This window comes from Chiloscyllium plagiosum, chromosome 13 (assembly GCF_004010195.1).
Source record: "Chiloscyllium plagiosum isolate BGI_BamShark_2017 chromosome 13, ASM401019v2, whole genome shotgun sequence".
Lineage (NCBI taxonomy): Eukaryota > Metazoa > Chordata > Chondrichthyes > Orectolobiformes > Hemiscylliidae > Chiloscyllium > Chiloscyllium plagiosum.
Window position 1 is genome coordinate 72544925 of NC_057722.1, and position 27146 is coordinate 72572070.

The 27146-nt window shown below is 43.6% G+C and overlaps 1 protein-coding gene across 2 annotated transcripts in view; it reads right to left on the reverse strand.

Moving 5' to 3' along the window:
* Positions 1-22421, reverse strand: part of mbnl1 (muscleblind-like splicing regulator 1) — a 238329-nt gene extending 215908 nt beyond the window's left edge. Inside the window, exon 1 of one of the 2 annotated variants that reach the window (XM_043702714.1) lies at positions 22112-22421. The gene's annotated coding sequence lies outside the window, so the exon portion shown is untranslated. Of the gene's footprint in view, positions 1-21446; positions 21751-22111 lie in introns of those variants that run through there. The other variant, XM_043702715.1, reaches the window with a different exon arrangement.
* Positions 22422-27146: the final 4725 nt, after the last annotated feature.

Here is a 27146-nt window from a genome sequence, read left to right on the forward strand (position 1 = left end):
CTTCAGTCTCCTTGTTTTCTCCTTCAAACACTGAGGAATTAAATGAAAGGTTAACTATGCATGAGGAAGTAAGGAGGTGGGCATCAGTTAGAAAGAGACCATTGGAGAGGGCTTGCAGGTGCATCAAGTGGAAACACTGGTTTGAGCTAAATGGCGGACTCAGGGGGTTGTCAATTCAAGGACCCCCTAAAATGCAGAACAATGAATGGAAAAAAGTCAAACTGTAATGACTGCCCTGTGGGACAATGGTGGCTTCAATGTGACAATTTTAGGCTCCTGTTTCAAGATGGTTTCCTAATAAATATGCAACAATTTTAGGATCCTTTTTAAGATGGTTTTTAACCATTTTCCTAATAACTTTAAGAAATATTTACCCCCTTAGATTTTTTTGCAATCAACATAGCCAGTCAAGCTATTTTGTTCTCCTTGTTTCGAATCAATGGAAACCAGTTTACCTTTTCAAAACCTTTGACAATCTCCTCTGGATGCCTCTTTAATTGTGATGGATTTGGCAAAAAAAACCAATGGTTTTATGTCTTTCTGAACAGATTTATATCCCTCTCACTTGTTGAACAATTCCAGTCAATCAAGGCCTTCACTCTCCAATTATTCTGACATCTATTCACAATAGAATGCTCAGACTGCACACAATGTGTCACCTATTGTCTTGAACAAATTGGACAGTGCTTTCTTCATATTATGTATAGGACCATTACACCATGTCATGGACAATCTATTTTCCCGAGATATGGTTGTTGGGAAGTAGGTACATCTCCTTGTACCACAAGTTAAATCCTTGTGCAGTTTTCTTAGGTCAATTCAAGACAAATTGATCACAGATATCCCTAACTTCAACAGAAAATCAAAGGAATGCAATCAGAAATGACTGGCTTTTCCCTCTTTAAAACATTTTGACCATGATGCAAAGTTTTATGACAAAGAATGGCAGCAGAAGAATGTTGGACGTACATCAGAAAAATATTTAAATAGAATAGTTCCTGTGTTAGAAGACCACCTCAGTTTATGAAGGAAGCAATTAGGACATAATGTAGGAAATGGGGTGAATTAGGTGGGGAATGAGGCAGGCAAAGTGAAGGGGAGAAACCCAAACTCTGGCCAATAATACTTTGGGAGAGTTGCTCCCATAAGAGATAAGGTGCATGAGTGATTGTTGAATAGGGCAGTGTGAAGAGGGCATTGCCTGTGTGGGTTTCCTTCGGGTGCTCCAACTTCTTCCCACAGTGCAAAATTGTGCAGGGCAGGTGGATTGGCCATGCTAATTTGTCCATAGTGTCCAGGGATGTGCCAGCTAGTTAGATTTGCCATGGGAAATGCAGGGTTACATGGATAGGATAAAGTGGGGGTGGGGGGTGGGTTTGGGTGGGATGCACTTCGGAGTGTCAATGTGGACTCGATGGGCCGAATGGCCTACTTCCACACGGTCAGGCTTCTAGGAGACACTAAAGCAGCGAGACCACACATTACTCAAACCATTCTACTGCTTTTTAATTTTTTAATTTATTCATTCACAGGATGAGTGTGTCGCTGGCTAGGCAGCATTTATAGTCCATCCCTAATTGCCCAGGGGGGTAGTTAAAAGTCAACCACATTGCTGTGCGTCTGGAGTCACACTTAGACCAGGTAAGGATGGTAGATTCCCTTCTCTGAAGGTCTTTAGTGAACCAGAAGGGATTTTCCAAAAATCGATTCATGGTCATTAGACTCCGAATTCTGGGTTTTTTTTTGGATATTCAATTCAAATTCCATCATGTGCCATGGTGGGAATCCAACCCTGAAGCCTGGATTAATAGTCCAGCGATAATACCATAAAGCCATTGCCTCCTTGGTAAACCAGATTGTGGCTAACCTCTACTTCAACTGATCCTACTTGCTACCACACACGAGACTAGAACAGACCCTTCCCATTACTGTGAACCCAATGTCCAGGAGTTGGAATGGGCCCCAATGCCTCCCCAAACTATACTTCTACTCCTTATCAGGGTATAATTTATCCATTTCATCTGGGAAGTTAAAAAATACTGTAAATGCTGACCCAAAGGCATCATTTAACTAACAATTACTAACAAGACCCATTAACTTAGCTTGCTTTCCTTGTGTAGAATGAGTCAGCTCCTGCTTGTCTACTTAGTTGACCTAGCCTTCACCAACAAAAGCATCTTGTTTATTTTCTCGCATGTAAACAAAGGAGAAAGAAAACATTTGTAAATAGTCATTGGGCCTCAGCATTATCACAGTCTCCTAAGCAACTGTACTCACCGAATGCCATTCACAAAAAAAAGTTGGTTGCTATGGGAAACCACCAAGGACATATGAATTCTGGCGATGAAGGTGAAAATTTGACGCATTATTTTATTAACATAATTGGAATGTATGTACAATAAAAGTAATAACTGGCAGAGCTTAAAAGTATTCTGACCCATTGATGACTCTACTGGATAGCAAAAAGAGCAAATTAAAAACAAATGAGACGATATAATTGTTAAAAAGAATTAAAACAAATGTTCTTCCCCCACCCTCCAATGCACTCAGCACTCAACGTTTTATGATTATATTCAAACAAACCAAATTGAAGTTTTCAAGAGACTATAATTGATGTGGTCGAGAGAAAATATCCAACTGGTTGGGAAATTGAGGATACGCAGGGTAGCTCCCTCCTAACTATATCCTTTTGTGATGCCACCTCAGCACATGGTGATGGTGGTCTCTGGGACATTGTCTGGAAGGTATGATTCCATGAGTATGATTACATCAGCCTATTGCTCGACTAGTCTGAGAGACAGCTCTCCCAATTTTGTTATGGGCCCCAGATGTGACAATGACTCAGCAAGGCTATGGTGGCCATTACAGTGACTGGGTTGATGCCAGTTGTTCTGTACAGTTTTACTCCATCCAATTTTGTTTTCTTTTGAGGCCTCAGTGATGGATAGAGCTGAGTGACTTGCTCAGTCCTGTCAGAGGGGAGTTAAGAGCCAATCACATAGATGGCTTGTGGACCCGGAGTCACATGCAGGTGAACCGTTTCATGACTAAAGCTGATGACTTTTACGCAACAACTATTTCATGGTCATCATTAGACTTCCAAGTTTACCTGAATTCAGACCCTACCATCTGCCAAAGTAGGATATAAACCCTGGTGCGCAGAACATCAGGTCTCTGGATTACTAAACTAGTATGACATTTCAAACACCTCCCCTAATCAGCTAATCATGTTCCCATATATATAGTTGTGCAGTCCTTGACCCTCCCCCAGAACCACACACAAGTGGTCTTTCCTCATCGTCACACACAAAGCCACTGGTTGAATCTCACCCTGCCCGAACATGAGGCCTGAGGGCAATTTTAGATTCTGGAGGTGCCTAGTTCAATCCACCCTGAAACTAGCCTGGCTTCTGTGGGTCAGATCCATACCGGAAAGCAGAGTCACAGCTGAAACAGAAATATCTTCAATAAGACGTCTTCAAATCGAAAACCCTCCGAACTTTACCACTTACTGGGATTCTAGCTACATCCAGTTTTCAGCCCTCCACCTTTAGTGGCCATTGCTTTAAGCTAACTTCTGGAACTGTCTCCTTCAAATTCTCGATCTCTTTATCCACTTTTAAGATGCTCCTCGAAACTAACCTCAAAGATTTTGGTTAAGGTCCTCTCCATACAGTTCAGTGTCAAATTTAGTCAGACACCCCTCTTGGGTCATTTGACTACATTAAGGTGCAATACTGATGCAAGGTACTGTCTCCTGGTGAACTACTGAGTCCAACACACTTAGCAACAAAAGTGAAACAAACCAAAATATAAAGCCAAACAAAATCAAAAGGCAGACTGCAGACAGAGGACTTTTTGTGCAAATTATGTTGCCGTAAAGAATCCTCTCTGAAGAAAACTGTTCCCTTTCCTGTTAGTTTGGAGTTTAAAGTGACCCATTGTCCATCCATGATGCCCAAGTGCACACACTACTTGAGGGAACAACTTGTACTCAATGGCCGCTCTAACATGATAGCCAGTCAGTTCCCAGAAGGGCCCTTGAGGTGCAGTAGTAGTTTCCCTAGCTCTGAGACAGGGGGGCTCAGGCTCGAGTGCCACCAGTGCCAGAAATGTGGAACAATACATATAAACAAAGTTGATTGGAAAATCTCACCCAGGCTTCAGGCTAGAGGTCATGGGAATTGCGTTGAAGGACTTATTTTGCAACGTTGACACTAGGATTTCATTCTGAAATGGAAAACTGTGAGCGAAATGTAATAAACCAGGAGAGAACTCTATAAATTAGGTGCATGAGCAGAGCTATCCAGCCCTGTCAGCTGACAGGATCAAATCTAAACCACCTGTGTCCTCAACCCCACTTTCTTGTCTATCTCTAATACCCTCGGACTCCCCAGTGGGCCCAGAATCTATCTCTCCTTTAGAAATATATAATGATGCACTGCTGGTCCATGGATTCAGGAGTTGTCTCTCTCAGGGACAGACATTCTTCTAAATTCAATTTTGAATGGGACCTTCTTATCCTTAAGCAGTGTCCCTTAGATCGCACTGCTCGCAAAGGAAACATGCTTTTGGTCTCCACCCCTTTGTATTGAAATAGGTAAGATTCTATCACCTCTCATGCTTCTAATATCCAGTGGACGAGGGGCTTAATCAATGGCCTTGGGTTTCACACACCTAAATAACCTCGCCCATCAAAAATACAACTTTCCTAGCACTGGAACTTTCAATTGAGCCTCATTCTCAAAAGGAAGAGAGGTGCACATTTCCATAATCTTATATATGAACAATTCTGAAAACAATAGTGAGGAAGGTGGTCTTTTAGCCATTCACTGATTAGCCACAAATTAACTTAAGTGCTGTCCAATTCCATTTTGAATGTCACTGCTTCCCTCTCGTGTAGGAAGGGTTTTCCAGTTTAACAATTCACTGTGCAAATTTTTTTTTCTCATACCTCATCTGGTTCTTTTCGCCAATCACCTTAAATCTGTGATTTATTAACTGCAGCTGTTATACTTCACTGAAGAAACACCTTAATAGGAAACAGATCTGAGCTCTATCCCTGAGCTGCAATAGATGGAGATTGGCACTTTCTAACTTAAAAGGCAGCAAACTGGCCAGGATATACAGCATAAAGTGGGTTATTATTGGGGTACTCGAGAAGAGGGTGTGAATTTGCTTTCCAGTCCCCACTATTTGTGAAAACATAGGGGTGAAATTAGTCTTCGATCATAGCCTCAACACATTAACAAGGAGAATTTTCTTTGTTTCAGAAGGTTTTGCGTTTGCGTTTGCACCTTGGTGTCATAATTGAACCAGAGATGGACTTCTAGCCAGAAATGAGCACCGTCACTATCTTCACGTCCATATCATTGTCTGGCTTCGCTCCTGAATCAGCTTATCGGCTACAGAAACCCTCAGCTATGCACTCTTCCAACCTACCCCGGGTCAATCTCACACATCCCACTCTCCGTAAACTTGGGATCATGTGCTACCTCGCAATGAATTGTATTCACCTCTCGCCTCCTGTACTGAGGCATACAAAGTCCTAGTTCAGCCACCCATTGATTGTAAGATTGTATGATTTCAAGGAGAAGTTGCAAATAACACTTGTGGCTAAAGGGATCATAGAGTATGGAGAAAAGTGGGAACAAGCTATTGAGTTGGATGATCAGGAGTGCCAGAGTAGACTCAAAAGAGCCAAATGGTCTACTCTTGCTCTCATTTTCTCTGTGTTTATGTTACACTCATACTAAAATTCTCATTCTCACTTTCAAGCCCTGTCATGGCCTAATCCCTCCCTATTTTTGTAAACCTCTTTAACCCTATAGTCCTCAAGCAGCAATGTGCTGTTTCGCTTTGAAACGCTACATTCCAGATGCCCAAATTCGCCACTGTTTGTTTTCAGTTTACAGCAATATGTTAGATAGTGGAGAAGTTGGTCATTGTAGCCATTTTAATCAGCCTGTTATGGTGGGGCAAGAAACCAGACCTCCTGGCCCAAAGGTACAGTCACTGCCACTGCACCTTAAGAGCTCTGAATTTCGTTTGTTACAAAGTTACAAAGATTTCATGGTCACATTTTTATCACCTTTGCAAAAATTTCAGAACAGAAATTTCTTGTGAACTTAAGGTTTCTTTCCTAACCCAGGTGCATGGATTGCATGATATAGCGCAGAATCTACAAAATAGATTTAGGCCATTCAGCTCTGTGGATCTGTGCAAGCGGTTAGGCTTCACATTATCCTTCTGTAAACTCTACTTCATCAAATTCCTCCCTCATTCTGATCACTGCATTCCGTCGTTGGCACCTGTGCCTGAAACTCTTGAATTCTTTCCCAAAACTGTACCATGTTTCTCTTTTTCTATAATGCTCCTTAAAACCTACCACACTGACTCAGGCTTGGGTTATCGCCCCTAAATGTGGGTCAAGCATTGTTCTACCACACTCTTATGATGTTTATTATTTTGGCTCATATGGTTTTAAAGGCACTACACAAACACAAGCTGCTGTGGGATGTTACTGTGTGCTGTATACTCCTGTCTGAAAAGTCCAGAGTGCAAGAAACCTGAACTGAGATGGTGAAACAGTCATGGGAGATTCAGCAAGCTGGAGGGCAGCACAGTGGTTCAGTGGTTAGCACTACTGCCTCACAGCGTCAGAGACCTGGGTTCAATTCCAGCCTAGGACAACTGCCTATGTGGAGTTTGCACATTCTCCTTGGGTCTGTGTGGGTTTCCTGCAGGTGCTCCAGTTTCCTTCCACAATCCAAAGATGTGCAGGTTAGGTGAATTGGCCCTGATCAAATTGCTGATAAACGTTCAGGGATGTGTAGGCTAGGTGCATTAGTCAGTGGTAAATATAAGATAAGGGAATGGGTCTGGGTGGGTTACTCTTTGGAGAGTTGGTGAGAATGTGTTTGGCTGAAAGGCCTGTTTCCACACTTTGGGGATTCGAATTCAATTCTAATTCTGGAGCTCTTTCTCAACTGAGAGGGGAACAGATGAAAAGTTTTAAAAACAATGAAGTGGCTCGAAGATGTAGTTATGAGGCTGCATTTTACGGTGTGGGCTGAGGCTGTTCTCCAGGATGAAGGACCCCTTTTCTGCCAAATCCAACATTATCCCCATTTTCAGTGAGCACCCAGTACACAGAGGAAGAATTTATCACTGAGCTTCAGTTCCAAATGGATATTGGATCAAGTTTCAAAACAGAAACAGACAGCTCAAGAATGTGCCAATGGGAGGATAGGATCAATATAGAAAATGCTGATGGAATTTGATGAAGTAGAGTTTACAGAAGGATAATGTGAAGCCTAACCGCTTGCAAAGATCCACAGAGCTGAATGGCCTACATCTATTTTGTAGATTCTGCGCTATATCATGCAATCCATGCACCTGGGTTAGGAAAGAAACCTTAAGTTCACAAGAAATTTCTGTTCTGAAATTTTTGCAAAGGTGATAAAAATGTGACCATGAAATCTTTGTAACTTTGTAACAAACGAAATTCAGAGCTCTTAAGGTGCAGTGGCAGTGACTGTACCTTTGGGCCAGGAGGTCTGGTTTCTTGCCCCACCATAACAGGCTGATTTAAATGGCTACAATGACCAACCTCTCCACTATCTAACATATTGCTGTAAACTGAAAACAAACAGTGGCGAATTCGGGCATCTGGAATGTAGCGTTTCAAAGCGAAACAGCACATTGCTGCTTGAGCCCAAGATTAGCAGCGAATGCGCCAGCATCACATGGGAAGACTTGTCTGCATATGCCAAACTTTCCAAGTCAACAACAGTCTCTTTAATTTACTTAACATTTAGCGATCTGCAGGCAGTGAAGAAGAATTAAGGCTACTTTGGGGTGATTCAGCACCATTCATTTGAAATTTTATACTCAAAGAAAGGCATGTGATGCAGGCGTGTGATTGGTGCTAAACTATCCAGGCAATTTCAAGTGGTCATGTTTACAGAAGTTTCAAACTCCTGTGACAGAGACACTAAACAGCTTTGAGTGTTGTACAGTCAGTTATCAGCCATTTTCATCATTTGAAAAATAGCTCACCTAATGAGACAGGAGTAAAAGCTATTTTTTCCGATTCACTTACACCTATTTTGACAATCAGCACAAGGCACGTAGAACAGACTCACTATACTTTGGAAATTAAAAACAACATGAGAGGATTATAAAACACGAATCATCAACTCTTCTTCAATAACAGTAATGAAAAGCAATGGGAAAAAGTCATTGCCACATTTAGCAATACCTGGCTATAGTCACTCAATTTTGACATTAATTCTTTGTTGATTTGTGGTGTATAAGTTGTTGGGATGTAGTGGGAGAAAGGGGCAGATGTTAGCGGACAGTCTTACTAATGATCTGTCTGCTTGAAGTTGTGATGTCATATATCAACAACCAAAGCACTGAGTTTCTAAGTCAGATGACCACGTCAAAGACTCAAATGCAAAAGGTATGCACCGGTTCATACTGAGGGAGTGCAGCTCTATCAGAGGTACTGATTCCAGCTAAGCTATGATTCCAGGTGGAATTAAAGGATCATCTGGCTCTGGCTGAGAAAAAAACACCTGACATTCTCTCTGGTGTTCTGACGAACATTCATCCCTCAATCAACATCATTAAGTTCGATTATGTGATGCCTATTCTCATTCCTAGCTGTAGGGGTTAGCTGTGTCCAATTACACAGTCATGACAACAGTGATTCACTTAATGCGTATTCCAATGTTTGGAAAAAACCATCGGACACTGGTTGTGAAAGGTACCCTTGAGCAGCACAGAAGCATATTAAAAGGAGGAGATTTTGCCAAACATTATAATCCTTCACACAAAGTCTTCAGCTGCCATGGAACAGCTCTCTCGGATTCTCTTTTGAAATTTCAGCATTTTGATCCTAATCTCAAACTTCGCGAACAGGAGCAACAATAAGCCATTCAGCCCAATGAACCCACGTAGCCATTCAACATGATCATGGCTAATTGTCTCTCAATGCCATATTCTCTCACTAGCTGAATACTCTTTACCGCCTGTGGCATTTATAAACCTTTTTTTTCTTAAATATATTCAATGACTTGACCTCCACAGCCTTCTATGGAGGAGACGTCCACGAGAACACGAAGCTCCAAGTGAAGAGATTTCCTGAAATGATGGCTCCTTGTTCTGGACACTCCACCCCCAACCTTGTCCTGGGGAAACATCATTCTTGCCTCCAATCTGTCCAGCTCTGTCAGCATGTCATAAGTTCGAATCAGATCCCCTCTCATTCTTCTAAACACCAGTCAATACTGGGCCAGTCAACCCAACATCGCTCAGATGAACCGGTGATCTCAGGAATGACAGTCTGGTAAAACATTACAGCACTCCCCTTACAACAAGCAATCTTTTCTTCAGGAAGGAGACCAAAACTACACACAGCACTCCAGGTGTGGTCTCACCAAGGTCCTGTATAGCTGCATTAAGACTTCATCGAGTTCAGAAGCAAATACTCTCTCCATGAAGACCAAGGTAGCTTTTTGCATCCCTAACTGCTTGCTGCACCTGCAGTTATTTTTAATCAACCTCTTAATCATGATACAACATATCTTCAGGGCAGGTGAGTCTTGGACTATTATCTCTGGGTCAAGAGATAATGATACGACCACTGCAATGTACGATCCTCACTATTAAACTGACATGCTTGCTTTAGTGATCGATGTACAAGAACAACGAGCTCCCACTGTCTATCAGTATTTCCTGGCTTATACCAGTTAAATAATGTTCTGCCATTCTGCTTATCCTACCAAGTGGTCAACCACCCACTTATCCACATGATAATTAATCTGCCATGAGATCATAAGACAAAAGGAGACCATTCAATCCACTGTGCTCCACATTCTGATGTGACAATTCCCATGATTCCCTTACTGAAGGAGTCCTCAAAAATTCCATAGAATCACTACCCTTAGAGAAGAAATTCTTCCTTATCTCTATCTTAAATGGGTTACCCCTTATATTGGAGATCAGGCCCTCTGATCCTGGACTCTCCGATAAGGGGAAACAATTCTGTCAAGCCCCCTCAGAATCTCATATTTCAATAAGGCTGCCTGTCATTGTACCAAATCTCCTGAGAAGACAATCCCTCCATACTCAGTGTTAGCTTAGTGAACCTTCTCTGGATTGCCTCCAGTGCCAATACATCGTTTCTTAGAAAAGGGGGCAAAAATATTCACAGATGTCAAGCTGTGGTCTAAATGGCACCTTATATAGTCCTCATATTGTGATGGGATTCTTATACAGCGCCTTATATTGCCCAAAACGTCGACTCTCCTGCTCCTCGGATGCTGCCTGACCTGCTGTGCTTTTCCAGCACCACTCTAATCTACACTGATTTCCAGCATCTGCAGTCCTCACTTTTGCTTAGCACCTTATATAGTTTTAGCAAGGCTTCCCTACGTTTATATACCAGTGCCTTTGAAATATAGGCCGACATTCTATTTCCTTTCCCTATTATCCATTGAGCTTGGATGCTGGAATTTTATGGGACCCCCAAACACCTGGTGTACTGTAGCTTTCTGCAGTCCTTTCTATTTAAAAAATATTTAGTTCCTCTATTTTTCATGTTCACATACATAACCTCACATTTTCCCACATTATATTCCAGCTGCCAAGTTTCTGTCCACTCACTGAACCTGTCCAGATGCTCCCAAGGTTCTCGGTCATCCTCACCACTTGCCTTTCCACCTAATTTTGTGTCATCCACAAATCTGTATTCACTCTCCTCATCCAAGTCATTAACGTATGTTATACACAATTGTCGGCCCAACTATTGTGACACTTCACTTGTCTAAATTACTCGGAAGCCTCTTTCCACCCTGTTTACCGTTCACCATTCCACCAAATAAAAACTTGCTGAAAACGAAATCATGCTTCCCATCAGCTCCTGTTTTTGCTTTGCTACTCCCTGCTTGGTGGCTCAGTGGTTAGTACTAAGGCCTCTGAGCATCTCGGACCTGGTTTCAATTCCAGCCTTGGGCCAATTGTCTGTGTGGACATTCTCCCTGAGGCTGTGTGGGTTTCCTGCAAGTGCTCTGATTTCCTCCTACTGTCCAAAGATGTGCATGTTAGATGGACTGGCCATGCTAAATAGCCCATAGTGTCCAAGGATGTATACATTAAGTGGATTAGTCAAGGGAAATGCAGGGTTACAGGGATAGGGTGGGGATGAGTCTGGGTGGGATTCTCTGCAGAGAGTCAGTGCCAACTTGTTGGGCCGAATGGCCTGTTGTTTCCATACTGTAGAGATTCTCTGATCTCGCCTCAAAAGTTCATGGAGATATTCTGTCATATGAAACATGCAATGTAAAAGCTCTGTTGTGTAGGGTATTCATGAAGGACAATAGCCTTGTGACAATTTGCGTCACACCCAAATGATATAAGAATGTTTCCAAAGGTTAAGAGGCTGTCTTCTGTCCTAGAATACGAATTACAATCATTGCTTGCTATTTGTCCAAACGTCATCAATGTCCTTCGTAAGATCATTCCCTGGCAATAAGTGGGAAAATGTAACCAAATGTATCACTGATGTTTTTGGGAGGGATCAGACATTGATACAGCATTAACCTCCATTAAATACAACCCATGACCCTTCCTTCTCAAGATGTCCTCACCTTCTGTCCCAGTCAGCAACTGCTATGAGTTAAGAAAGTTAGTCCTACACCCTATTCCATTCTTAACTTTGTGCACACACCTCATGCTCACAATTGCATCAGTCAAGATTAGTAGATTTGTGCACTTTTATTTTGCTCAAGGAATTCCGCTTGTAAAACATTACTTCTACATCCGTATCCATGCAAAATTCTGAAAATGAATTCAAGGAGCACTTTGAAACAAAGCTGCACTGCTGATATCAATATAGCTCCGTCAATGCCTGCTTTCACAGGAGGTCTATGAATAAGAAAACCACGTGAAATTATTTATGGTTATACAACAGCATATTACTTTGTTGAAAACAACATCAACAGTTTTCTGCTTATATTTTCAATGTTCCTCACTATGTCTTAGTGGGGAGCAACTTGGCCCAGATCAGAAGATTGTGGGTTCAAATGCACACTCCCGAGAGTCAAGTATAAAATGATAACCCACATGATAGCAGTATTAAAGAGAGCACTCCACTTAAGGTAGCTTTATCTGAATCAGACTTTAAACTGAGGCTGTCTCTGCCTTCTCAACAAGACATAAAAGATAATGGCAATTGAGCAGGGAGCCCCTAACAAATATTTGTTCTTCAACCAGTATCACCGAAAACAGACCAGCTGTTCATTATCACATTGTTTGTGTGATCTTGCTGTGTGAAAAAAGATTTTATGCAAGTCATTAATCGGATGCAAGCATCGCTGGCTGGGCCTGCACTTATTACCGATAAAAGTCAGTTACGCTGCTGAGAGTCTGTAGTCAAACGTAGGCCAGACCAGGAGGGATGGCAAATTTCCTAAAAGCACATTAGCGAACCAGATGGGATTTTTTCCAACAACAATCAACAGTTAATAGACACCATTGATCCAACTTTTAAGTGATTCAAAATCTCACCATCTGTCATGGTAGGATTTAGACCCATTCCTTAAGAACATGGGTCTAGGTAACTAGCTCCAATAAGCTTGGACAGACGCATCAACAGGGTCAAGAAAAGGTTCTTCCCGGCCATTAAGAGGCTGCAGAATGGACCTCTCTGACTTCAACTAACACTGATCTTGCTTTGCACACCACCTGTGTAGTGTAACCTTTCCACCTCACTCTGTCTAAGCACCCGATGATCTGTATGTCCTTGTTTGCTATGATCTGCCAGTACTGCTTGCAAACCAAAGCTTTTCACTGTACCTCGGTACATGTGATGACAATAAATTAAACCAAACTACCTCTACACCACCGCCTCCCCAAAGCTGCTGTGCTTGTTACAACTCTTCAAACCTGCTAGGTTAGCTAGGAAATGGTTTGGGAAGTCCTGAGATTATGAAAGGCCTGTATAAAGGTAAAGCTGTTTTCATCCGTAAACCCAGTGTGGGAGACAGTCTGGTCATTCACTAATGGGCTGCAGTTTGTTTCGTTTGTCCTTTTCCCTTGTCCTTATCCTGTTCTGACTGATATCCTTCTGGCACTACACTTGCGGAACTGATGAAAATGGATGTTGCTAAAAGCTCTCCATCCTTTTCAATCCTCCAGCTTGCAACCTTTTAATTCAATGTAACCTTTCTCTTCCTTGGCGAGATTATCAACACTTTCCCCTCAGAAATTTTCCTTCACTCTGTCTAACCCATTCTTGCCCAAAACGGTCAACACCTGGAGGTCTAAGCCCTCAGTCCTTCCTTCCTCAGTCAAATCGCTGCCTTTTCTTGACCATGGCATTTTAAGACCTGCTCTTTAATACTTCGATAGATCTGTCCACGAGGAACAGATGGCATAATGAAGAGAACCAATTATTTTTCCAATGCAGCATTTGTATTAAACACACCAAAAAGAAATTTAGCATTTTATTGGCCTAAGATACTCTGATGAATAGGTCAAGATCAGCAACAACATACATTATAATGTAACACCTTTGAAAGATTGAGAAGGCCCAAGGGATTTAACAGAACCGTCACCCAACAAACCAAGCAACATAAGACGACATCAAGGCAGTTGACCAAAAGCTCGATTGAAGAGTTAAACTTTATGGAGCTTCATAAAGCAGGAAAGAAAGGCTATGTAGTACGGGTTTCAGGTACCGAACACAAATCTTAGTACGGAGGCAGTTGAAGGCATGACCGCCATTGGCGAAGCTAACAATACATTTGGGGATGTACCAGAACTGAAGGGATGCATAGACCTTGGAGGATTGCAGGGCTGGAGCAGACATTTGAAATCAGTGAAGAGAACTTTAAAATAGAGAAATTACTACATCAAAACCCATCAGAATCCAGCTCTCTCAATGGTGAGCCTAACTTGATGCAACTGAGGAAAGGGGCTGCAGAATTTTGAATGAGCTCAGGTTTATGGGAATATATCAGAAAGTCTTTCTGAGAGTACAATATTAACTTCAATTTGAGGGATAATGCTTCATAAGAACATAAAATACAACCATTCAGCCCATCGAGTCTGCTCCGCCATTCAATGAGATCATGGTTGATCGGAATCCTCAACTCCACTTTTCTGCCTTTTCCCTATGACTCTTGATTCATTTACTGGTTAAAAACCTGTCATTCTTGGCCTTATGTACTCGTGACCCATCCTCAACTACCCTTTGTGATAAAGAACCTCTCAGATATTTGAATGATTCATGTCTATTTCCCAAAAATGATATCCTCACATGAAAGTTAGATTATGATGCACTGGCCATCACAAATCCTTTCTTTGAAATATTACCGTCTGAGTAGTCACAATATGACTGGGCTTATAATACAGAGGCCCAGACTAATGTTCTGGGGACATGAGTTGAAATTCCAACTAGGAATTTAAATTCAATTAACAAACTTGAAATATAAAGCTAATCTCCATAAAGGCAGCCACGCCAACTATCACTGAGTGTTATTTAAAAAAAAACAAATGGCTCACTTACATCCTTTAAGCAAGAATATCTACCATCTTTACCCAGTCTGGTCAACATGTAATTCTAGACCTACCACTCCACAGATGGTACTGAACTGCCTTAAAGGAGACTCTGCAGTCCATGGGGCTAGATAGCATCCAGAATTCTAACAGAAATCACCTGGCTTTGGATGCGTCACGGTTAGGACCTTTAACTACTGAGGAAAGCTACCTTTTCCTGCAACCATTTCTATCCTGCCCACTGTCAGAGTTCCAATAGCAGAGCAAGTTACTAACCTAATTTTAGTAGATTTCAGTTTGGAAGACAAAGAAGATCGCAAGAGAGATACAGAGAAAGAGAGGTGGCAGTTGGGAGTTAAGGGCCATTCAATATAGATTTCCCTCCAACCTGTCCAAAAAGATCCAGGAATGTGAACACTGCACAAAACATAAACCTCTGAACAGTTTAAGAACCCCACTGGCCAAAAGGGATGGGGGTGAAAAGAAAAATACAATTATATTTCTTAAATGTAAATATACACATCAAACTTGCTCTTGTTAACAGACAGTACTATTGGCTACAGTCTGCAAAGCCCTGGCTGATCCATCAAGCAATTGCCGATGGTTTTCTTGTGCACTTCAAACTAGCAATCAAGGGCAATTTTAGCAATAAAGAATGCAAATAACATCCCTTAATTACTGGGTTCTCTTCTAATACTGCTACCTTTCATTAAATTGTAACAACAAGCTACCAACACTCTAATACCTTACGTGCCAACCAATCTGTTTCACTTTCACGTTCACAAGTCAAAGACAGAGTTCTTTCTGAATACTCACACTCCCTTCCGGTAAGCCCCTACCCTGATGTTCGATTCTCTGCAGAAATGTGAAACTTTCTACATTGGTAATGGTGACAAATACAAAGTAAGTCTGTCCACAAAGATTGATGGATGGTGTAGGGTAACATTGCTGGGATCAGAATTCAGGATCCCATGATAATGTTCCGGGGACGTGGCTTTGCATCTCCACCATGCTAGAGGGTGAAATTGGATTTCAGTAAAAATCTGGAATACAAAGCAGGCATAATGACGAACAGGTTCACCAATGTCCTACTGAAAAGAACTCTGCCATCCTAACCTGGTCTGGACTCCATTTGTCTCTAGAGCCACAGCAATGCAGCTGACTCTTAACTACCCCCTGAGCAATTAGGGAAGGACAATACATTGCTGGCCTAACCAGCGACACCACATCCTGTGAATGAAATAGAAAAGAAGCACTTCCACCTTTTTAACTTCCTCAGGAGAAACATGATAAGGCGGCCTATTTGTAACAACGCTGGCGTCCTGTGGCAATGATAGATAACACACGATGAGTGCCAGTGAATTCAAAGGTTGTTCCTTACAGGCAACCATTCAGAGTCTAAGGCATGGTCCTCCATCCAGTTTCATCATGAATGATCTGCCCATCAACTCCATTTATGTTCCTTTGCTCCACATCCCCTACCTGAACAAAAAAAAAAACTACTGATCTCAATCCTAAAAGCTCCATCTTCCCCCGAGCATCCAGAACCATTTTAGAAGTTTGTGAAGAGTTTCAGATCACCACTACCCTCTAATGTGACAAAATACTTCCTGATTTCAGAAAACTGCAGCATGCGATGGATCAATCCCGCAAAAGGGTTAGGCAAAACTTTTATGGCAAAGCAGGATCATGTGTCAGTAACTAGGGGTCACAATTTCAAGACTGTAAGAGAGTTGGGAGTGAGATGAGGAGAATCTTCTTTACACTGTGTTGTTAGGATTTTGAATGCGCTACCTGGGAGAATGGTGGAGGCAGATTCCATTGGATGTTTCAAAAGAGGGCTGGAGGTATACTTGAAAGTGATGAATTTAGATGGCAACAGAGATAAGGTTGGAGAATTGGAGCTGAGTAGCTCTTTCAGGAACTAGTCACTATGGGCCAAATGGCCTCCTTCTGTACTGTAGAATTCTATGATTCTATAAGTCTACGTGCACTTCCCATAACATTCACCCATTATCTTAGCCATAAGGGAAACATGAGTTTTCTTCTCTGTTTCATGGTAAACTGCTGAGATGAATGGCTTGAACAACCGACTCCCATCAGTTGAACTAAAGCAATAGTGAGAGGATAATTGATCTTGGATACTCCAGTACAAGGTCAATAAGGATAGATGGTGGACGGGGACACACCTCACTGGGTGCTATCCTGGTGCTTGTTCACTGGCATAGAAATGCGAAGGAAGGATGAAAGGACAGTGTGAAGCCACACCCACAGAATTAACGTGAATCCCACTGTTACGGAGTAATATGGCTGATAGTTTACTGACCTGTTATTGCCTTTTCATCAAATGCATGGAAGAGAATAGAAGACTTTTGCTAATATTGCTAAGTCGGTGAACATTTTATTGGCAATCCAATTAGCATCCACATATGTCCGTGTGTGCTCATAACTGTAAAAGGAGTAGCTTTTCATAGACATAGAGTAACGAGCAATCTGATTAATGAAGAGCTTTAACATGAAACAAGAGTTTTGAAAGGGATGTTTATCCTTAAATGAGAACCACAAACTAGAGTCAGAGTCATAGAGATGTACAGCATGGAAACAGACCCTTTGGTCCAACTCGTCCATCCGACCGGACATCCTAACCTAATCTCGTCCCATTTGCCAATGCCTAGCAACTAGACGACTCCAATATAAGACAGCTACCTAAAAAAACCAATAAAGAATTTAGGAGAAACATCTTCATCCAGAGAATGGTTGGAATGTGAGATTTGCTATCATAAAGGGCAGTTGCAGTGAATATTATACAGTGAAAGTTAGATTTAAAAAAATTAGAGATTGAGAAATAAAAGTATATGTTTTTGAGGCTAAACATTAGAAAATGGCTTGAATAGTGTGTATACACCAGCAGAGACTAATGGTCTACATGACCTGGTTCTGTTTTGCAAATTCTGTGTAGACCTAAGATCATGTGAATTAGAAGCAGAAGTAGGGCACTCAACCCCTGCAGCCTGCTCAGCCATTCTATAAGACCATGGCTGATCTGATTACTCTGGATTCCTGCCTTCCTCTGATAACCTTTTAACCTCCTCCCCTTTCTCATCAAGAACCTAGCGACCTCTGCATTTAAAATATTCCAAGACTCTGTTTCCACTGCCTTTTCAGAAAGAGCGCGCCAAAGACACAGAATAAAGAAGGGTCACCAGACCCAAAACATTATCTCGGTCTCTCCACAGATGCTGCCAGACCTGCTGAGTTTCTCCAGCACTTTCAGTTTTTGCTTGATAGAAAGAATAGGAGCAGCAAGAGGCCATTTAGCCCACTCCAAAACTAGTACTGTCAACCTCTATCTCAATGGACATGGAGGGAGTGGCCGAGTGGTATAAATCGCTGGACTGTTAATCCTGTGACCCAAGTAATGTTCTGGGGACCCAGGTTCAAATCCCACCACAGCAGATGGTGGAATCTGAATTCAATGAAAATCTGGAATTAAAAACATAATGATAACCATAAATCCGCTGCCAATTGTTGTGGGCAAAACCAGTCTGGTTCATTCGTGCCCTTTCGGGAAAGAAATTGCAACTCTGGCTTACATGTGACTCCACATCCACAGCAATGTGGTGGATTCTTAGCCCCCTTTGGGCAAGTAGGGATGCAGCAATAAATGCTGGCCTAGCCAACGATGCCCTCATCCTGTGAATGAATAAAAAGGATATGTGTGTTTTTCTCCCCATACTGCCTTCTGCCTCTAGAAAGCCGTTTCCTTCAACATAAATTCCATGGGTTTGCCACTCTTGGAGGGAAGAGAGTTTTCCTTATCTCAATCCAAAATGGCTTAGTGTGTAGAATGAGACGGTGACCACTTATTTTGACTATCCTCTGCCTGCATCCAGTCTGTCCACCTCTGTATGAATTTTATGTGTTTCAAGAAGATTCTCTCTTTCTTCTAAACTCACAATCCTCAGTGTTAAAAGACTTTGCTTCATGTGTACTAAATGGATGACCCTCTTGTTTTTGAACAGTGACATTATCAATGTCCCTGCATATCCCTGCAATGCAGAGATAGCTATTTAGTAAGCTTCTACTTACACCAGTGAAAATAAACAACCAGTTAAACTGATTGAGGAATATTAATGGGTCATAGCACATTAAGAGATGTCCCTACTCCTCCTTACACTATGTCCCAGGTTCCTTGACACCTGTGCTAATGGAAAAGACACAGAAGGTCTCTGTTTGATGCCTCACCCTTGCTCAATGGCGCAGCCTGAAACATGCAAGCTGGATCACACTATTATTCCCAGAATGGGGGTCTGAAACCCAGACTCTCAGTTCATTACCAAAGGTACACCCAAATTAAGATAAAAAGAGTGTCTGATTGCAACAAAGGTTTGAATGGGAAATATGTCAATCTCCTTTCTGAATTGACTGCACATGGTCTCTGTATATGCATGGGGACATCTAGGCATCCACTGCATGTGCATGTCCAAGTTGCATTTATTTTTGTTGTCACTTAAGCAGGGAATGTGGGCAAGAGTGAATCTGGTCGCTTATGATCTCGGGAATCTGACACACTGGGGACAAGTCCCAAGCACTAGGATTACCAGTGCTGAACTTGTCACAACATCCCAAGATAGCAATGCTGTACAAATCATGCATTTGCCTAAGTGACAGAGAGTGATTGTTGTTTTAAACAAAGATCAATCTGAGTCTTAGTGATAACAAACTTTAAACAATTATTCTGCAAAAAGTTGAATACAGTGAGCACTTTTGATTTTGTCAAATTGCAGGCAAAGGACTCAACTCTGATGACTTTTCAGCAAAAGCAATTTCATGTCAAAGTTACATCCAGTGGTATACAATCAATATTATCAGCAAATTAATCGAGGAGGACTTCTGATGTTTTGAACTGGTGACCAGTTGGATATACATTTAAAAGTGATGAACTTAGAGGACTACCGAGCTAAGGCTGGAGAATGGGACGAGCTAGGTAGCTCTTTCAGGAGCCAGTACAGACACAATGGGTAAAATGGCTTCCTTTTGGACTGTAAAATTCTATCGAAGCTATGACGCTATGAATTCAAAATTATTTGGCGAAGGCTCTTCTATTTGTTTGCTTGGAATTAAAAGAAACATTATGCCCCTTTCACGAGCACTGTCTGCATTACTTGGATTGGTAAGCCACATGATGCTAACTCTCTCAGTCCACCGATAAAAACTGCTAGTGGGAATTCAAAGCTAAAGTAGGCCTCCCTCTCTTCCACAACATTTGGACTGTGCCATATTCCATTTTTAATAGGCCCCGAACGTTGCTTGTCTAGTGACCAAATGCTTAATTTGCATCGATAAATCATTGATTTTGTTATAATTTTGAATATCGGTAATGAGAAGGAAGCAGGGAGGGGGGATAAACAGATTATTCAGGAATCACAAGCATGTCTACTAATCGGCACGAGGTTCTGTTTTCCTGATGGGAAAGCAAAGAAAGAAGGGGAGGCAACAACCAAGGCGCCAACATTCAATCCTGATTAACCCCATGTTGCAAAGGTAGCCATTTTAAAGCAGACAGAATCCACCAACACTGAACCTTGTGTGATACAGAAGAGTGGGTGCAGCTCAGACTGAACGTGGGATGCACAAGTGGCAGCAAGAGAGTTGAAGTCTTTCTAATTTTCAGTGCAAGACTTCCTTAACTCTGTCTATTCCATATCTCTGTCCCTCCCTCGCTCTCTCTCTCACACACACACACACACATACAATCTGTGGTAACTGATCCACTGAATCGATGCCATTGGAAAACATTCAAACATCTGGATGATTTTAGATTCAGAAGGCATCCCCCCTCCATCCCCAGTCCTTCCCACCGCGCTCTCGCTCTCTCTCCCCCCCCCATCCCCCATTCTGTCCAACCTTGTCTGACTCATTCATTTTCATTTCCCCATTTCAATAGTCCCACAATCCCACCAGTGGGCAAAACAAAAGCTGGTGTTGGGTGTGGGGAGGGGGCTTTGTCGCCCCTCTCCCACCCCATCCCCCCCACCAAGGTCTACCCTATCACCACCCGCTTTCAACCCTGGGTATGTTTCTGAGCCAAGACAAGAAAAAAAAAGGAGGTTGACAATGGAGCCAGAGAATTGGTGAGGCAGAGCAAGGGGTTAGACCTTAAAAGGTGGGTCCAGGGGAGTGGCCCAGTCACAGGCACACAGCAATCTAATCAAATGGCCCACATCTATTACCAGAAAGTTCAACACAGTAACATTTACGAATGATGCCTTTGAAGACTCACCTTGGCAAATCCCTTCGCTGCTTCAAAATTCGAGAAATGAAATCAGAAAATAAACAAACACACATGGGGGGGGGGGGGGGGGTTGGTGATAGTGGTGTGGAAGGCTTCGATCCCTCAAGCGATTCTTTTTGCGTGTGTTAAGCGCACGTTACAATCCACAATCATGGCTCCTGCATTTTAGAATTACTACCTTAACGAGAAGGGACTGCTTGAAATGAACACAAGGCAGTCGGTAACACTGCGTGCACTTACTTTTCCAACAGTTAGTGGGTGACGCACTGCAAATAGTGGAGCGGGGGGGGGGGGGGAAAGAAGAGAAAACCCACTCATGTAGGGCCGTCTTCCACCCAGTTAAACTTGGCAGGCCTCATACTGTACTGAAATACAGCACTGGCCATATAAGGAAGCACGGCTAAACATATCACGCATAATTTATAGACAGTAGGCAGAGAGTTAACCTTTCGCTGCACACACCAGGACCACATGCAGTACATGCTAACAGACCCCCTTTCTTTTTTTTTAAAATGAATAACTCCTTACAGACCCCCCCCAACACCTAACCAGAGAGCACCTTTACAAGACAGTAAACAGCTACCTGCACATGTCAAACGGCTGGTGGCAATTGACACTTATTAATCATTCCCTGGAAACTGAGGCAATTGAAGGAGCGGGCAGTTGCTGGTATCCACCTGTTTTTCCTTGCCTTTGCTGATGTGTTAGACAGACAGGCAGACAGACAGAGGATAGACGTTCTCCTTGCCTTGCTGCTGCTGCTGTATGAGAGGGAGAGTGTGACGCTGTCCTTGCAGACAGGAAGAAGCTGCTCTGTGGCGGGGCTCCGCTCCGATCTGCTCTGCTCTGCCTGCAGCTGCGACCTTCTGACTTCGACTCCCAGACGAAGATGATGTGTGATATGAAACCGTATACCGCGGCTACAAGAACACCCCTCCACCCTTCCCTCCCTCCCCCGCCTCCTTCTCCAATTCTGTTCACCCGTTGATAGTCCAGTCGTTCCCACCTAACTCCCACTGTGACCAAATCGCAACAAACACAAACATACTGTATACATATGAATATCTACATACGCACACGTCTATAGATACATGTATACATAAACATACATTTATATACGCACACCTGTATATACCTATATACACAAATCCGTATATACATATATACACGTACATGTATAGGCATATACAGACAAATGTCTATATACACACACATATGTATATACATACACACACTCAAGAACCTTACCTCACATTGTTTGTCCCCAATGCACTGGAACAGAGGACAAAATGTTCAAGGCACTGTGGGATTCATCTTAATATTTTTTTCACTGTCTTTCTCCCTCTCTATTCCAAAGATGCCAAAGATGTGTTAACTTAGGCAGTTGGGCCAGCTCCCCTCCCGCTTGTCAGAGCAGCATGACGGCTGGCTGAACTTACAGAGCTGCAGCTTACAAACAGGGCTGTGGAGTGAAACTGGGTGGAACCTTGCGCTTTGCTCAGTCCGTGTGGTGCTATCTGCCCGCAATGCCCCTCCTCCAACTCACCACCCCTCTCCTCCCAGAGGCTGCACAAACTCGATCAGGAAGCACTGGGTTGTACCTGCTAAATTCTCCAGCATGGAGTGGGGAAAAAAAAAAGCACTTAGGTGTCTTCTAGATGTTTCTATCCCTGCTCTCTTTCTAAAATGTAGCAGTCTCGCTTATATACACACACATACTGCACACAGGAGAGCTGAAAAAGTCTGGGATCTTAGACATAAGGGCCTCTATACTGAAAGGGGGAAGAGACAGACTTAAATCAGAACTAAGTACAGAGGAAGTTGTCAGTAGACAGGAACAGCCTCCTCGTTCCCCCTTACAAAGTGCTGTAATTGGTAGCTTCCATCTGATATGTAAAGCATATAATAACCTCTGAACTATAGAGCCACAAGTGAGATACAAGCAAGCTGTTGTCAGGGACTGGATTTGGGAGAGTCAGAGGGGGAGTGAGGTTAGTGAGAAGAGATGGATTTATGTGCATGTTTTTAATAGTCTTTACCATTGTTGCTCACCAGTCGGGGAAGTCCGGGAGGCTTGCTTGCAAATTTCAGGCCTTTAGCAAATTTCCAAGTTAACTCTTCACCACCTGAAGAGCATTGGAACAACACAACAGTTTCTAACTATGAAGCTTTCACTGACTGTGTGCAATGTCATGGTCAGAATGGTACCACTGGGATCAGAGCTATTGATCTGCTCCACAAACTAAAACGAATTGGTTGAATACACTCACGTACCAGTAACTATAGGATTGGGTGTAAAGCAAGCAAGAGGTTCAATGTGTTCTGAGGAAGGGTCATAGGACCTGAAATGTTATCTTTGATTTCTCTCCCCACCTGCTGAGTTTGACCAGCACTTTCTGTTTTTGTTTATAAAAGAGGTGTGACGGCACAGTGGGAGTTACATCTGTCCTGAGCTCGAAGTTCCAGTTTGAAGTCCCACTTTAGGACTTATTGATTGATATAATTATCTACCAGCCTTCTTATCAAGCTACCAATGCAGCAATGGTGATAAGTAAGAGCGAGAGACATCCTTGGTCAGCTAATACAACCAATACGACTTCTGAGCATGTCTATTTGCAACTGAATTCCCGAAGGTAAAGACATGAGGAAGGCTGTTGAATGAACACTGTGCTCTACACGGCATGAACACAGCTGAAGGGAAACAGCTTACATTTGTGTAGAGCCTTTTCCCAAACACAGGCTGACCCAGAAGATGAAAGTGCTTTCTCAAATTGTGGGAAACATACCAGTGAATTGCATAGCAAGCTCTCACAAATATAAATAAAAGAAATCATACTCAGCACTTTGGGTAAACAGTTAAACAGCGCAAGGGAACACCACACACAGTACACTCTACTCAGGAGACAATGTACTCAAGGGAAACTGGAGTCGGTACACTATACTGGGGACACACTGTTATGGGGATACACACTGAGGGTGCACGATACTGCAGCCACAGCACTGAGGGTACGCTACACTGGGGACACAGCACTGAGGGAACACTGTACTGCAAACCCAGCACTGAGGGTACACTATATGACACACATAGCACTGAGGGTACACTGTACTGGAGACACAGCAGTGACAGTACAATATACTGCACACACACCATTGAGGGTATACTGAACTGGAGACACAGCACTGAGGGTACACTGTACTGTACACACAGCACTTAGGGTACACTGTACAGGGGGCACAGCACTGAGGGTACACTGTACTGCACACAGCACTGAGAGTACACTGTACAGGGGGCACAGCACTGAGGGTACACTATACTGGAGAAACAGCACTGAGGGTACACTGTACTGCAGACACAACACTACAGGTACACCATATTGGGGACACAGCACTGAGGGTACACTGTACTGCAGACTCACCACTCAGGGTACACTATGTTGGGGTCACAGCACTGAGGGTACAAAGTACTGGAGACACAGTACTGAGGGTACACTGTACTGGGAAACAGCACTGAGGTGACACTGTACTGCAGACACAGCACTGAGTGTACATTGCACTGGGGACACATCACTGAGGGTACACTATACTGCAGACACAGCACTGCGGGTAAGCTATATTGGGGACACAGCACTGAGGGTACACTGTACTGGGGACACATCACTGAGGGTACACTACTGCAGATACAGCACTGAGGATACATTATAATGCGGAAATAGCACATAGGGTGCACTATACTGGGGACGCAGCACTAAGGGTACATTGTACTGGGAACACTGCACTGAGGGTACACTATACTGGAGACACAGTACTGAGGGTACACTGTACTCAGGACACAGCACTGAGGGTACACTGTACTCTGGACACAGCACTGAGGGTACATTGTACTGGGGACACAGCACTGAGGGTACGCTGTACTCAGGACACAGCACTGAGGGGACACTGTACTGGGGACACCGCAATGAGGGTACACTATACTGGAGACACAGTACTGAGGGTACGCTGTACTCAGGACACAGCACTGAGGGGACACTGTACTGGGGACACCGCAATGAGGGTACACTGTACTCTGGACACAGCACTGAGGGTACTCTGTACTGGAGACACAGCACTGAGGTTACACTGTACTCAGGAGACAGCACTGAGGGTACACTGTACTGGGGACACCGCAATGAGGGTACACTGTACTCTGGACACAGCACTGAAGGTACACTATACTAGAGACACAGTACAGAGGGTACACTGTACTGGGGACATTGCACTGAGCATACACTGTACTGCAGACACAGTACTGAGGGTACACTGTATGGGGACACAGCCCTGAGGATACACTATACTGGAGATACAGTACTAAGTTTACACTCTACTGGGGACACAGCACTGAGGGTACACTCTACTGGGGACAAAGCAGTGAGAATACACTATACTGGAGACACAGTACTTAGGGTACACTGTACTGCAGGCACAGCATGAAGGGTACACTGTACTGGGGACACAGCACTGAGGGTACACTGTACTGGAGACGCAGTACTTAGGGTACACTGTACTGCAGACGCAGCATGAACGGTACACTGTACTGCGGACACAGCACTGAGGGTAGACTGTATTGGGAACACAGCACTGAGTGTACACTGTATTGGGGACACAGCACTGAGGGTACACTGTACTGTGGACACAGCACTGTGGGTGCACTATACTGGGGACATAGCACAGAGGGTACTCTGTACTGCAGACTCAGCACTGAGGGTACACTCTACTGGGGACACAGCACTAAGGGTACACTATATTGGGGACACAGCACGAAGTACACTGTACTGCAGACACAGCACAGAGGGCACACTATACTGGAGACACTGTACTGTGGCTACACTGTACGGGGTACACAGCACTGAGGGTACACTGTACTGGAGACACAGCACTGAGGTTACACCGTACTGGAGACACAGCACTGAGGGTACACTGTACTGGGGACACCGCACTGAGGTTACACCGTACTGGAGACACAGCACTGAGTGTGCACTGTACTGGGAACATATCACTGATGGTACACTATACTGCAGACACAGCACTGCTGGTACACTATATTGGGGACACAGCAGTGAGGGTAGACTGTACTGGGGACACCGCACTGAGGTAACACTGTACTGGGGATGCAGCACTGAGGGTACACTGTACTGGGGCGCCGCAATGAGAGCACACTATACTGGGGACACAGCACTGAAGGTACACTATACTAGAGACACAGTACGGAGGGTACACTGTACTGGGGACACTACACTGAGCATACACTGTACTGCAGACACAGTACTGAGGGCACACTGTACTGGGGACACTGCACTGAGCGTACACTGTACTGCAGACACAGTACTGAGGGTACACTATATGGGGACACAGCACTGTGGGTACACTATACCGGGGATGCAGTATTGAGTGTACACTATACTGGGGACACAGCACTGACGGTACACTGTACTGGAGACACAGCTATACTGGGGACACAGCACTAAGGGTACTCTCTACTGCGGACACAGCACTAAGGGTACTCTCTACTGCAGACTCAGCACTGATGGAACATTTTACTGGGGACACAGCACTGAGGGTACACTATACTGGGGATACAGCACTGAGGGAACACTATACTGGAGACAGAGCACTGAGGGTACACTGTACTGGAGGCACAGCACTGAGGGTACACTGTACTGGGGACACTACACTGAGCATACACTGTACTGCAGACACAGTACTGAGGGCACACTGTACTGGGGACACTGCACTGAGCGTACACTGTACTGCAGACACAGTACTGAGGGTACACTGCATGGGGACACAGCACTGTGGGTACACTATACTGGGGACACAGGACTAAGGGTACTCTCTACTGCGGACACAGCACTGATGGAACACTTTACTGGGGACACAGCACTGAGGGTACACTATACTGGGGATACAGCACTGAGGGAACACTATACTGGAGACAGAGCACTGAGGATACACTGTACTGGAGGCACAGCACTGTACTGGGGACACCGCATTGACGGTACACTCTACTGGAGACACAGCACAGAGGGTACACTGTACTCAGGACACAGCACTGAGGGTACACTGTACTGGGGACACTGCACTGACGGTACACTATACTGGAGACACAGCACTGAGGGTACACGCTACTGGAGACACAGCACTGAGGGTACATTGTAGGGGGACATGGCACTGAGGATACACTATACTGGGCACACAGCACTGAGGGTACACTAAACTGGAGACACAGTACTGTGGGTACACTGTACTT